The following is a 15,145-nucleotide window of genomic DNA, read 5'->3' on the forward strand; positions in this document are numbered from 1 at the left end:
TTCCCACTTCTCTCGTCCATCGAAATCTTGCATATTCTTTAAGCCCTAACTTTAGTCCCTCTTCCTCTATTATATTGTCTCTGATTTTTCAGCCTATGGTTTTCTGTCTCTTCTCTGAACCATCACTGCACTTACTGTCTGTGTCATTTAAGTTGACACTTGATCATGTCTTCTTCCCACAGTTCCCTTGTGGTGCCTTGTGGACATTCTTGTGTCTACAGTTAAACTGTAAGTGACTAATCTCTATTGAAACTCACTTTTCCAGATACCTTCTAGGATTTGTTTTCTCAAAACATACTTTCATCTAGAGCATCTCATGGTTCTTTTATTCTTATATTCTTTTTTCATATGTCATCCAATCAAGTGTTACTGAGCATTTGTTTTAGTGAGAAGAATGTCCTAGATATGAGTCCTGCCTCCCCTTTTACTAGAAAAGTCACTCGACTTCTTGGGACCTTAGTTTGGGTACCTCTAAAATGTTACTTCTCAGATTCCTTGTAAAGATAAGATGGAATTATTTATGTGAAAATGATTTTTAAAAGGTAAAGGTTTGCTCAAATGTGAAGTTAAATCATTACCATGATCTCAGTGCCAAGTGAGCTCAGCCAGTTAGCTGCTATGCTGATGAAATTATGGGCTTGAACCAAGTGAGCTGGTTCTTCTAGATTTGTGCCAGTGCGGCCAATAAATTTCATGACTAATAAGTAGTGGTAGGAAGAGTGCAGACAACTACAAAGCACATCCTGGTAGGTCGGGAGGGTTATCTTCCTAACTAAAAGATAGATAGCATACTGCTATCACTTCAGTCTAGCTAGGTATGCAGCATCCTGGCCTTAGGAGAAATCAGCGACAATCCCTAACATAACCAGCTCTGGTGCAACACTCCACAGGCTAATACATTATGCCCACGCCAAGTGTTTAATGTTTGGTATGGTGGGGTTTTTTGTGTGTGTAATTGAATTCTATTTTTTTTTTAAGACTGAAAGTTAACCATAGATTGCTATATGTACCTGCAATACAGAAAACAAGTCCACTTCTGTCGGTTTAGAATCTCGACATAGTTCATCCCATGAGCATATCGAATCAAGGGGTCAAAACCTCGCCACTAATCTCAAATGAGGACAGAATTTAGTAATATATGCAGAGTCAATACATTTGGTAAATATTCACACCTGAAATCACCAAACTACAAAAATGAATTTAAACCTTTTATTTAAGTTCTATTTTAAAGGGGTTATATTAACTTTTTTCTTTTACTTCACTTTTGGTATTTGTTCCACAAACTTTATTCCTTGGCCAATGATTTTGAGTGAGTCAAGAAGGGATCATTTTAAGTTGTGGCTGCCAAACATATTGAGACCATAAGTACTACAGCAGTCATCATGTGTAAAATTCAGAGAGCTGGGCCCTAGGTCTCTAGGGGTGGGAAGATAGACACAGGACACAGGCAGGAGGTCTGGGTGTCTTATGTACCTCTCTCTGGTCTGCTTGTGAACTCCTGTCCCCCTGAGCAGCCATCAACAGATACCAGCTGAATGGCTGAATAAGGAAGATTGGAGACTAAACCACTCACAGAGATAGGAAGACCTGGTGGCACTTTGATGAACGCATTTATCCAAGGCACTTGATGAAAAGGATATAGCTTAGGAAAAAATATCTAACAAAAGAAATCTATTTAGTTCTATCTAGGTTTAGTTTTAGCGTGGAGCATCCTGTGTGGAATAAGCCCCCAAAGATGCCAAGAATATTTTGTACCGCATCACAAATGAAAACCAGCTCCCATGCAGATGGAATTCAGGATTTCAGACCCTCACAAATCTGTCTTCCTTCTATGACAGAAACTGCTTTAACTATTTCAAGCAAATTCTTAATAATTATTTTCCATTCTTGATATTTAAAGGCTTTTTAGAACTTGATCTGTAATGGACACTTATTAAAAATTCAGAACCTTTGTTTAAGCAAAACAATATATGTGGACCACAAGTAAAATCCTTATAGAGGAAATCCATGAGAAACCCATTTCTTATTTTTTTTTTTTTTTTTTTGAGACAGAGTCTCACTTTGTTGCCCAGGCTAGAGTGAGTGCCGTGGCGGCAGCCTAGCTCACAGCAACCTCAGACTCCTGGGCTCAAGCGATCCTACTGCCTCAGCCTCCCGAGTAGCTGGGACTACAGGCATGCGCCACCATGCCCGGCTAATTTTTTCTGTATGTATTAGTTGGCCAATTAATTTTCTTTCTATTTATAGTAGAGACGGGGTCTCGCTCTTGTTCAGGCTGGTTTTGAACTCCTGACCTTGAGCAATCCACCCGCCTCGGCCTCCCAGAGTGCTAGGATTACAGGCGTGAGCCACCGCGCCCGGCCTATTTTTTTTTTTTTTTTAATGAAATTGTGCTAAAGATGAATAAAACATACCTCGGTTGGGGTCTATGGCTAAAGCAGCAATGTTAGAGTAAATGTCACAAGAAAAGCAGCATTTTTGCACAAGGTCCCTATATACCCTCCTTCCCACCTTTTCTCTTTCCAGGCTCCTAGATATTTTCATGTTGTTTGGTGGGTGGTTTGGCATCTCTGAGTGGGTTGTAGCCTTCAGGTATCAATTACTTTGTACCTTAGGTTTCTAGATTGAGATGCTTGTGGTGGGTGTGCAGAAGAATAAAGGATACTCAAAGGGTAATTGCTACTTGATGACAGAAATAGGGAAAAACAGCAAAAAGATTGCAGTCAGCCTCTGCTCACCCTTCCTCTCAACGAATGGCACCTGGTCATTTAAGTGTACATGACTGTGTGACTGCCCTGTAACCTGGGGCAAAAGAGAGCATTTATCATTTAAGGCTCATCTGTTGAACAGTTCTTGGACAAAGCATTGTTTTCATAAGATGGAAACAGCTTTATGAAAAAGAATTCTGTTTAATGATGGCAGGAAGCTGGAGACCACATTCTGTAACCGTTAAATTTAGTTTTGATCACTGGCTTCGTGACTGGCTAAGATTCAGAAGTGAAAGATACCAGGTTATTTGTTTTCTGCAGCAATCAAGATGTTAACATGCAGAATACACTTCATGAAACTGTATGGATTGAGTGTAATGTTTTAGCCAGCCACACTTAGTTTTTCTCCCCAGAGAAAAACTCATCTCAGCCATTGACACGTGAGGTCAAGTGGCTGAGGACCTATGTTCTAGAGATCGGAAGGAGTACTAAATGTATGGCTAAAATTTGAGTCATGAAGAAAATGGGGTGATAGGGATGATTCAAACTTAGGACAGAAAGGAGGGGGTGTCAGATGGAGCATCTATGGTTGACATGGGTATCAAGGTTTAAGGATCGAGAGGAGCTGATGGCGTGGCTTTCGGCCCTTTTGGGAACCCTTTTATCCACTTCTCTGTGGGTGACTTCTCATCAGCCATACTAAATAAATGAGTATCCAAAAATATATGTTTATATTGCATAAGAGGTACACTTTTATCATCTCTTTCTTTGACTAACATGGTAAGTATTTTGCTTTCCATAAGCATAATCCAATGTATGGAGCAATTGGAGGAAGCCCTGGACATAACACTGAACAATAACGGGGAGCCAGCTGCCCCAAATATGCAAGGAGATAATTCACCCAATACTGAGATTACTACACACTGAGGTAGCCTTTGCTGTTGCTAAGTCAAATTGTATTGTAATCTTGAATTATTTAAAAAAAAAGGAGGAGGGATCAGACCTGATCCCAAGCTTCCCATCTTTTGAGTATCCTGCAAGTTCCTGCCCTTTCCCTCCCCCAACCTACGCTTCTAATTCAAGATTTTAATTCCCATCAGAATCATAACTAAGGCAGACTACCCAGCTAAAAAGACAGACGTGCACCCTCTATTGTGTCCAGTAGTCAAGTGTATGGCTCACACGCTAACAAGATGCAAATCCCATTCAATGAGGCTAATGCCTTTTTTATCTTTAACCAAAGGCCCAGAAAACTCACTCTATTTGGTGGTTTTATAATATACCTTTGACACCATTGTTGGATGTGCAACACTAATTTAAATAAATTGCATGTAGTCAGCAAAACAGACAGTTCTGTGTTGATTTAGTCTGAGAGGCTATTTTCATGATTAAAGAGGCGACCTGATCTCATCCTCTTAATTAAGGCAAAGCTCAGGATATCTACCATTTACCCTCCAGCAATGTTCCTATTATGGGTTATTCTGGTGCTGCCCAGGGCCACTGAACCGCCTGGGAGCTGGGGAAGGAACGTTATAGGAATAGAGCCCTGCACCAAATAGGAGTCTTGGGGTAAGTAACAAATGCCACTTCACCCAGGTCATATTGAGAGCCAAGAACACACATTTCACTGCCAAAGGAAGCAAATCTCAGCTCACGGGGCCACCTTGATTCTCTCAGAAAGTGAGTGTAGGTGAACCACAGAAGAGGGTCCTACCCAGGTCTTGGTTTGAGGAAATAGGTAAACAGATGGGAGAAAGATGCTCACTAATATCTAAAGGCACCACCAAGGCTTGAAAATTGCTTCAGGGCTTATGACTGCCTTTTACCGTATTGTACTTTCCAGATCATAAAGCAAAGGGCTCGATACAAAATATTTACTCAATAAATCCTTGTTGGCTGGCAGACTGGGATGTGGGCTTGAAAAACATCTTTCTTTCCTTCCACTTGATTGGGCAGAATAATCTAAAACAAAACTTGTTCTAATTATTCACACTTTTGACCTTATATTAGATCCCTCTTTTCAGGACTCATAATCTGAGAGACTTTCCATTTTGTTTGCTTCCTGGTCCTCAAAGTCATCACCCCTGAAGGTCAACAATAAAAGTCCTAAAATGCTAGTCCTGAACCTAATGGGAGATAAGCAGGTCAGCAACACTTCATGCCTCTCTTGGTATTTTAGGTTAAATCGATGACTACATTTAATCTAAAAAAGGCATCCCTCAAACAGCAGACATTCTGCAACTTGAAAAACATTTATGCTGAGGAGATGGTGATTTAAAAGGCTAATCACCTCCCAGAACTCCAGTTGCTTCCAGCATATTTCTACAGATTGCTATGGTTTCTGGTTCCAGAAGTCGGCCTGTCTTAGGTTGATTCATTTTACTGCAGTTAAGGTGGAAGCAAAACCTGTATCCACAGCTTCTATGTGAGCACTTCTAAACTGTCATAAGTCAATAAAGATGCTGACAAATACGGTGGTTTTGTTAGACTCCAGAACACGTTCTAATCTTGCTGGCCAGCCCTTCTCCATAAACAAATATCTAGACATACAATAAGTTATGAAAAAGGAGAATATTAAAAATCCTAGGTAGGCTGGACGCGGTGGCTCACCCCTGTAATCCTAGCACTCTGGGAGGCCGAGGCGAGCAATCGCACAAGGTCAGGTGTTCAAAACCAGCCTGAGCAAGAGCAAGACCCCGTCTCTACTAAAAACACAAAGAATTAATTGGCCAACTAAAAATATATAGAAAAAATTAGCCAGGCATGGTAGCGCATGCCTGTAGTCCCAGCTACTCATGAGGCTGAGGCAGGAGGATTGCTTGAACCCAGGAGTTTGAGGTTGCTGTGAGCTAGGCTGATGCCATGGCACTGTAGCCCAGGCAACAGAGTGTGACTCTGTCACAAAAAAAAAAAAAAAAAAAAAAAAATCCTAGGTAAAGGATATTTCTGTTCAAGGATTAAGATGAGATTCAAAGGCAGGATATGCAAAAATAACAGTTTTACATAGTAAGAAACCAGTATTAGTAAGACAAAATACCAAAAAAGGCTCAGTTTCTGAGACTGAATATCCACAAAACTCTCAAAAATAACATAAAAGCTAAATGGCTTAGTAAACAGTGGCTCAGTGTCATGAGATTTAATCCCCTTAATTTGCTCTCTACTTTTTATCTCAATGGTTGTACCTGCCAATTCTTTGAACTTAGACTGAATACTATCCATATCAAGAGGCTTATTTTCTTCCAGAGAAAATAATAATCTCACAGATGACTTGCAGGGACTTCTTCAGACCTGCCAACAACCAGGTCAGTATTAAGGTCTAACACATAACAGTATAAGAAATAATGCTGGTGACAGAATACCTCAGCCTTTGCCTCAAGCTTTTAAAGATACCATTCTTAGAAAGGCCTGTCAAACAGACATCCTGGAAGATATTTTCTCAGGAAACCCAAAAGGAAAATCGTCATTGTTCCTGTCTTGATCATTAGCAGCAGCATTAAAAGCATCTCATCAGTACCTGTCAGCATAAACTTTAAGCATTTGTACAAGTCAAGCTAAAGTTGTCTTTCAGGAATTTATAATCCAAGATGGATTTGGTGTAAACCAAGCAGTGTCATTTTTAGTGGAGTGGTGAGAGAAGGAGAAAGTTCTAATAATGCTACCTTCCCAGGATTTCAGGATATCATTTTCAAATTTTCCTTGGGCATTACTATATTACCTAGTTGGGTTATCCCCATTGAATAAGCCAACTTCTTACCAAGCAGTATTTGGAGAGGTGGTGAGTTATTGCTGCTAAAAGGCTAAATAAACAGATCACTCCTAACCCATAAAGTAACCATGTAGCCTCTTTGAGTGCAGTCAATAGACAGAAATTCAAAGAATAGAATTCAGTTCAAGGGAAACCAAAGAAAGGGTCAAAGCACACAATGCTGTTTCTCAGAGAGACTCTCTAACCCATTTATATTTAGTATTTTATAAGAATTCCCTACCACTTGTACTTCAATATGAAGCAGAGATAACAAGCTGACCAAACAGAAAGCCATGCAAGTCAGCATTAAAATGATGATGCAACAAAAATAATTCAAGATGTAGATGCCACATTTATTTTTGACAGATACAATGGAATTTCCAATGGAGGATTTAATAGGCATAGAACTTTCCGGGAAAATAAAGGCAGGAATTGGAAAAATGTTCCCAGAGAATACTGATAAAGGATAATTACCTAAATAAGCCTTGGCAGTGATGGTATCCTAGATTCCACCAACCAAAATACAGCCATAGTAGGTACCCAAATGGGATCATATCAAAAAGGGTAGAAAGAAAAGGGAGGCTCCTAGAAAAAGAATGTGTTAATATGAGGGTAAGTGAGATCTGGTGTTAGCCATTCAGTATCCAGCCAGAACATGACCAGATTATCTCACCTGGGCAGTGTAGACAGTCCTGCCCACATCAACCAAATCTAAATTTACCCTAAGGCAGGAAGGAGGTGGAGTGTTTTTCTTTTTAATTGATCCTTAATTGTTTTATGAACCTAAGGTTGAACGGAAAGGAAATGTAATGTGCATCATAAAGAATTTAACCAAATACTTTATGTCTTTGGTTAAGGTTGGCAGTCTGAATCACCCCTTGCTCTTTTGTTTCCTTGAGCTGAAAGGCAGGTACAAGCTCTGCCAAGGATGAAATGAAGTGGAAATCTGAGTGGCAAGGTCAGGTAGCCCTGGGAACCAGCAGACCGTGCACAACATCTCCTCCCACCACCCGGTAAAGGAACCCTGAACACAAATTGGCATGCAGCAAACCTGTAACTATATGCCAAAAATGTTGACATAAAATTTAATCTCCATTTTTAAAAGAAAATAGGCTAAAATTTGCTCAATTAAAAAAGGCAGAGATGTGCACACCGCTTAAAGAACAACCTGCATTATACCTTAAAGGCTAACCTAATCTTTGGATGTCTGGAATCCTAAGTGCTCTAAAATTAACTATTTAAAAAGTGTTTGAATCTAAAGCTGCCTCTGCGCCAGAAATTAAAGCTGCTGGCTTCCTGGGTTGGGGGGGAGGGGAGGGGAGCGTGGGAGTTGGGGGGAGGCTGAAGGCGCATAGAAGAAGAAATCAATTGCTCTATGGGGTTGGATTACAGGTGGGGACGAATTTGGAGGGCGTAGAATGGTTTGGATCTAACAGGCCTTTAGTGAGACAAACCTTCCACCCACCCCCAGCCTTTTATCTAGTTAGTCACCAGCACGCAGTTTTCAACACCGGGCAAGCGTTTCCAGAATAAATACATCAATCAAAAAAGAGCCCTGCAAACCCTCAAACATCAACATCTCTCTCCTCTAATAAGCCAGAACCGCAGTATGTACTTGGGTAGAGGACAAGAGGGAAGAAGGCTAACAAGAAGTAGCGGGTTTTAGGAAAAGGACCAAATTTAAAAAGAAAAGAAAAGCTAAAAAGAAAAAGAGGAGGAAGCCCATCTTGTCCAAATTATTACAGCTACTGCTTTGAGATCGCAGAGTTATCTTTCTGTCCTCAGTGCAAGGGACTGCAGGAGCGGACTGCGCAAGCTTGCCGCGTGCCCGCGGGTCGCCGGGGACCCCGCCGGCCGGGCCGCGGGCGACGCAAGGTCCCGGCCCAGCCCCGCCGCCAGCTCCGCCCGCGCGCACCGGGCCGGCTGCCACCGCGCCCCGCGGGCGCCGGAAGCGGGTTCCGGACAGGCCTCCCGCACACCTCGGCCCGCCCGACCTGGCCGGAGAGGGGGGTTCCAGGTGCGCAGCCCCCGCGCCGCAGCCCCGGGGCTTACTTACTGCGACTCGGCGCCCGGCGTCGCCCGGCCTCGCCGCCCCCCAGCCAGGGCCGCGGCCGCGGGCTCACGACATCGGGCGGCGGGCGGGCGGGCGACCCGGGCCTCCGCGCCGTGCCCCTCCGCCTCCTGCTTCCGCCCCGCAGCCGCGCCCGGGCCGCCAGGTGCGGCCAGCAGGCGGCTCTGCCGTGCGCGCGGACGCCCGCCGGGCGCTCGGCTCAAGGAGTCGGCGCAGACGCCAGGGGCACCGTCTGCCTCCTGGCTGGGCTCCGAGGGGCCTCCGCCGGCTGTGCGAGGTCCCCGAAGGCTCCCCGCTTGCTCATTTCCATTCCCTGCTCTGCCCCGGAGCGGGGACACATGCGTTTCCCAGGAGCCGAGAGGCGGAGGCAAAGCCTGGATTAAGTGTCGCCCGGCGCTCGGCACGCTGGCCCGCGGCGGCTAATCCCCGCGCACACGGCGCCCGCTGCCAGAAAGATCCCCGGGCGCGGTGACTACCGGCTCTTGCAGCCACCCCCCGGGATGGGCCAATCGCAGCACCGGGGAGGGGGGGGCAGAGAAAGCGGGGTTGGCTCGGGTTCAGGTCCACTCCCGAAAACGCGCCCTCCTCCTCCTCAGTCCTGTAAACACAGACACACACACTGTCCCTTCGGGGAAGTGACTTCAGCTGGACGAGGCTGGGAGAGCTGCAAAGGGCCAGCCTCCATTACGGGACGGTTCCTTTAGTGAAAGCAAGCTCAGCTTCTGAATACGAAGGGGGCAGGGGATCTCTGCGTTCCCTTTAAGTAAATTCTGACAAATGAGTCAACTATGATACAACCAGCGCTGAAAGTGACATTACTGTCTCTCTAGGTCTTATTTTTTACTCTGTAAAATAAGCTGGGGTAGGGAGTCTCAGGATCCTTTTCTCCCTTCCTCTCTTCCTTCCACCTTATGAGTGCTCACTATGTGCTAGGCGCTATGCTGAGTATAGAAAGTTGGAGAAAGCACCCCGTCTCTACTCTCAAGGGCTTTACAGTCTGCGGGGTGTGTGTGTGTGGGGGGGACCTACAGTTTCAGAACACGGTACAGTCACTGTGATGGAAATGTATGCCCAGACGTTATAGGAACATAGAGGCAGGATTTAAGTCATGCCAGACATCAGGAAAGGCCTTCCAGAGGAGACTGCATTTGAGTTTCGAAGACTGAGCAGGCATCGTGTAATGACAGCGGCAGGGGGAAGAGCGGGTCTTGTGCTGGGCTGCGGGAAGCAGGAGCGAAGGTGAGAGATGTGGTTATTTGTTATCCAGGGTGGCAAAGAGCCAGATGATGAAGGGCCTGCCTGCGAAACAGGGGGATTTCACCTTTGTCTGGAAGCTATCGGACCCTTTGAAGGATTTTAAGTGAGCACGTGGGTTGATTAGACTTGCATGTCAGAAAGATTATTGTGGAAGGCATAGGAGAGGAGTGGAGGTGAGGCAGGGGTGGAAGGAAAGATTCCAAAGGTAAGAGAGATGGAAAACCTTTAGGATTTGATGCCTGAAACCAGGGAGGGGAGCAGAGTTGTAGGCTATCTCCCAGGTTTCTGACTTGGGCAACATGGTAGGTGATGAGAGGGCCATTCACAGAGAGAAAAACCAAAGGAGAGAAGCAAGTGCTACCCAGAGAAACGATGCATTGAATTCAGCCAAGTTGAGATTTGAGAAGAGAAAACTAGCTCACAGCAGCCTGAGCTATGTGAGGTATGCAAAATTTATTTTGCCCAGAGAGACAGAGAAGGGACTTCAGTCACACCCTCCATGCCTGGGGGAATTATTTAAAGTCATTTAGTTCCTGACTAGCTGCCACACTCATTATCTTCATTTTCCTGGAATTTGTGACACAAAGAACAAGATATAGCCAACCAATAGTTTATGTCATTTTAATGTAAATTCTTGGTAAACAACTTAGAAACTGAGCCTTCTTTTCCTTTAAAAACCTATTTGTAACTGATGCTAATCAAAGTATACATTCAGGGCAACTTGACTCTATGCTCCCAGGTGGAGCTTGGTCCAAATAAACTCTCTACTTATATTAATTTTGCTTCAGCTTCTTCCTATTAGGTAGACAGTTTATGGTTTCTATGGGATATACAAATGCAAATGTCCCAGCAGACAAGACAGCCACATGGGTCCCTAAGGTATTTTGGGCCTTAAGGCGAAGCCTACAGGTGTACAAATTACCTCAAACTGAGTGGCTTAAACAGAAATGTCTTGCCTCACAGTCCTGGAGGTTAAGAGTCCAGAGCGATGGTTAGGAGATCAGAGCGATGGGAGAGCCAGGCTCCCTCTGAAGGCCACAGAGAAGGGTCTGTTCCAGGTCACTCTCCCAACTTCTAGTATTTCCTTGGCTTGCAGCAGCTAGCTCTAATCTTCCCGTGGTATTCTCCCTGTGTCTGTGTCCAAATTTCACCTTTCCACTAGTCCTATTGCATTAGGGCCCACCCTACTCCAGTGTGACTCTTCCTAACTAATTACACCTGCCCCTCTTTCTACCTCAGATTTGGAAATTACCCTATTTCAGTCTGAGGTCCTGGGAGTTGGGACTTCAACATATGAATCTGGGGGGAGGAGAGACACAATTCAACCCATCACATTCACACAATGCGAACTGAGTTGTAAGAGCAGAAGTGAGGATGGAGGTGAGGAAAAACATCAACTTTAAGTTGGCAAAGAGAGCAGTTCTGGATGGAAACTGAGAGAAAAATGATTAGAAAAGTACAAGAGGAATGACCCATAAACAGGGAAGAGAAATATATAAACAAAAGAGTGATTGGCCCAGCTCAGTGGCTTGTGACTATAATCCTAGCACTTTGGGAGGCCCAGATGGGAGGATGGCTGGAGGCCAGGAGTTCAACACCAGCCTGGGTAACATAGCGAGACCCTGTCTCTACAAAAAAATTTAAAAATTAGCTGGGCATAGTGGCACACACCTGTAGTCCCAGCTACTGGGGAGGCTGAGGCAGGAGGCTCACCTATGCCCAGGAATTAGAAGCTCTAGTGAGCTATGATTGCACCATTGCACTCTAGGCTGGGTGACAGAGCAAGATGGTCCATAAATAAATAAATAGTGTTCACTGATACCATTTTCATACATAGTATTATAAGGATTCTATTTGGATCAAGTATAAAAAAAGATCCATTGTTTTTAATTGAAAAAAAAAAGGAAAGGAGTGATTAACATTGCCAAATGCTTTAAAAGGTCAGGTAAAATGAAACTAGGAGTTGCGCACAGCCTTTGGCAATCTGACAGTCATTGGGTCAAATGGGCAGACTAGTAGACGGACCTAAAAGGGCCTTTTTAGCTCCAACATTCTATGACTTTAAAACCATTATCCAGGCAACTTATTGAGGGAATGGTAGGTATAGTGGGCATTTGTCACATTTGAGTTCAGCCTTCCATACCAGAACCTGCAGTTTCTCAGCCTCGCTTGCAATTAAGGCTTGGAAGTATTACCTAAGCTCTAGCAAATGGATGGAATAGGCCCTAGATCTCAGTTTGGATGATAAACAAAGTAAGAAAACCGACTCTAGGGAAGCCATGTTCTGTGAGGTGATAGAGCTTGGTAGAGAGCCATGAGACACAGGGTTCTAGAGGACACCACGCTAACATCCTACATGCAAAGTACGTGATGTATTGCCCAGGGGAGCAGAGCGCATTCTGGAACCATCTGGAGGTATAATTTAAATGTTGCTCTCAGCTGTGTAGTCTACAAGCCTGACTCTCTGTGTATCTTGGAGACTTTCTGAGCTACTTAATATTTATTTTTATAACAGTTTTATTAAGATATAGTTCACATACTATAAAATTCATCCACTTAAAGTGTACAGTGGATTTTAGTATATTCACAAGGCTGTTATAAACACCACCCCTATCTAATTCCAGAACATTTTCATCCTCCAAAACGAAGCCTGGTACACACTAGTCATTCCCCATTCTCCCCTCCCCCCAGCCCCTGACAACCAAGAATCTACTTTCTGTCTCTATGGATTTGCCTATTCTGGACATTTCATATAAATGAAATCATATAATAAGTGTGGCTTTTTGTGTCTGGATTCTTTCACTTGGCAAAATTTTTTTCAAAGTTTATCCATGTATCATGTATCGAAGCATGTATCAGTGCTTCATTACTTTTTGTTGCCAAATAATATTACATTGTATGAATATTTCACATTTTGTGAAATATTGATGAAGTTTTGTCATTAATGAACTTTTAGATTGTTTTCAAGTTTTGGCTAGTAGGAATAATGCTGCTATGAACATTTGCATGCAACTTCTGAGTGGGCATATATTTTCATTTATCTTGGGGAAATCCCTAGGAGTGGAATTACTGGATCATCCAATAATTCTCTGTTTAACATTTTGAGGAACTGCCAGACTGTTTTCCAAAGCAGTTACATCATTTTACACTATCAGAAGCAATATATGAGGTTCCAATTCCTTGGTGGGTGTGAAGTGGTATTTCATTGTGGTTTTACTTTTCCCATTTTCCTAATGACAAATAATGTTAAATAGCTTTTCATGTGTTTATTGACCATTTGTGTATCTTCTTTGTTGAAATATCTATTGAAATCCTTTGCCCATTTTAAAAATTGTGGTTAAGTATACAAAACACAAAATTTAACCTTTTGTCCATTTTTAAGTGTACAGTTCAAAGGTGTTAAGTACATGAACACAGTTGTGCAACCAACATTCTTTGCTCACTTTTACAGTGTCTTTTTAAATTTGTCTTTTATTATTAAATTCTCATCATCTGGTACAAGTCCCTTATCAAGTATTTCATTTGAAAATATTTTTCTCTCATTATGTGGGTTGTCCTTTCACTTTCTTGATGGTGTCTTGATAGTCTTTAATAAATTCCTTTTATGCTCAAACTAACTTGAGTAATTTCTGTTGTCAATAACTAAGAACACTGACAGATGCACTGGGTTCTGTTAAATACCATCCTTTTATATTTTTTTTTCTATAACAACCTGTCTCATATCTTCTAACCCATATTGCCTAGAACTTTAATTTAATTTAATTTTTTCCTAAAGCTTTTCCCATTCTACCTGAATCCCACCCATAGCATGAATAGCCACCACTAACACAATTATGAGCATTATGGGCGCCAAGGCCCTTGGTCCCCTGAAAATTTGATGAAAATCACTGACACGAGGCATATTGGTTAACAGGAGAAAAAGCATACAAATTTATTTAATGTGCATACATAGGAGCCTTCAGAATGAAGATGCAAAAATGCAGAGGAAGTTGTCTACTTTTATGCTTAAGTTCAACAAAGTACGAACAGCCATGTGGAAATATGACTAGACAAAAAAGGTATGATCGAATGTTAATAGACTGAGTGGGGAAGCCCAGCGAGGCCTGTCTGTCCAGATTCTTCTCGGCCTCTCTGAGTGTGCATTCCTTCCTTCTGGGTGTGGGGCAGGACCCTCTCTGGAATGGGGGTCTTAATGAGAAGGTAGATCAGATGATTTCTTTACAAGCATTGGTGGTTCAGTGGTAGAATTCTTGCCTGCCAGATGATTTCTTTGTGGCCAGTGTTTGCACAGAATATTTTTAGGTTTTATGGCTCGTCTTTGGGGAAAGAGGTTCTGCATTCTATGAGCCACCTTGGGAAAGAGGGATTCTAATTTTTATGGCTAACCTAGGGAAAATGCTTCTGAGGCCTTGGTTTTGGGGTACTGTTTTCTGAGCCCCAACAATAGCTACCAATGGTCTTTCCATTTATTTCCCACTTCTATCCTGTTCTGGCCCAGAACCCTGGAGTCCCCATGTGATGCCCTTCTCTTCTCTAGACTCCTCTCGCTCCACTCCCCCCTTTCTGCTATTGCCATAGGCACAGGATCCTATGGATGAGATCAATGTCCTATTTAATCTTTGGATCATCCTTTGTGCCCAAGATAAGGCTTTGCAAAAACTTGGAGCATAGTAGATGTATATGAAATGGAATTGAATTTTATGTTCTCATTTAATTTTATTTTTTATTCTAAAATAATATTTATGCAGTTCTTGATTTTTAACTTTTCTCTCAATGGCCACATTTGGAGGATGAAGGCCTGAAACTGGGTGTCAGGGCAAATCTATGGTGTTCAATTTATGACCAAAAGGGTGGAATTCTTTTGGGGATTACATTTTAGGAATTTGTGAAATGGTGAAAGTAGGTAGGGCCTCACAGATAAAGTTCTCAGGATCCATAGAGGAGCTAAATAGTATTATTTGGGGTATGATAAGTCCAAGGTGAATTCATTTCCTGGGAGACTTTTCTGGTGGATCAGGCGTCATGACTGTCACTGTGCAAGGACTTGGGTCTGCTTATTCTTTGTAGGCTGCTTTTAAGCCCACTTACTTCCTCCTGTATGTGTCTAGCAATCTGTAACTTTGGATTCTGGACTAACTGAAAGATACCTGTTTGAAATAGCTAGAAAGAGCCTGTGTTCATTTCATCATAAATGCAACCACTGTTTACTAAGCATACATTTTATGCAAGATACCATCCTGGTCACAAAGAGAACCAACATTTGTTTCATATAATAAAGAGTTGGATGACTAATGGGGTTGGGGTTAACACAAACAAACACGATTAACTATATTCCAAAGCAGGATGGGGAGATCAAGATAAGTA

The 15,145-nt window shown here is 42.9% G+C and overlaps 1 protein-coding gene across 4 annotated transcripts in view; it reads right to left on the reverse strand.

Moving 5' to 3' along the window:
* Positions 1–15,145, reverse strand: part of TRIM2 (tripartite motif containing 2) — a 114,334-nt gene that overhangs the window by 85,712 nt on the left and 13,477 nt on the right. For 2 of the 4 annotated variants that reach the window (XM_012783673.3, XM_012783669.2), the window contains exon 1: positions 8,510–8,991. The exons of the other annotated variants lie outside the window; for them this stretch is intronic. The gene's annotated coding sequence lies outside the window, so the exon portion shown is untranslated. Of the gene's footprint in view, positions 1–8,509; positions 8,992–15,145 lie in introns of those variants that run through there. 4 annotated transcript variants of the gene reach the window in all.

This window comes from Microcebus murinus, chromosome 15, assembly GCF_040939455.1.
Source record: "Microcebus murinus isolate Inina chromosome 15, M.murinus_Inina_mat1.0, whole genome shotgun sequence".
Classification (NCBI taxonomy): Eukaryota; Metazoa; Chordata; class Mammalia; order Primates; family Cheirogaleidae; genus Microcebus; species Microcebus murinus.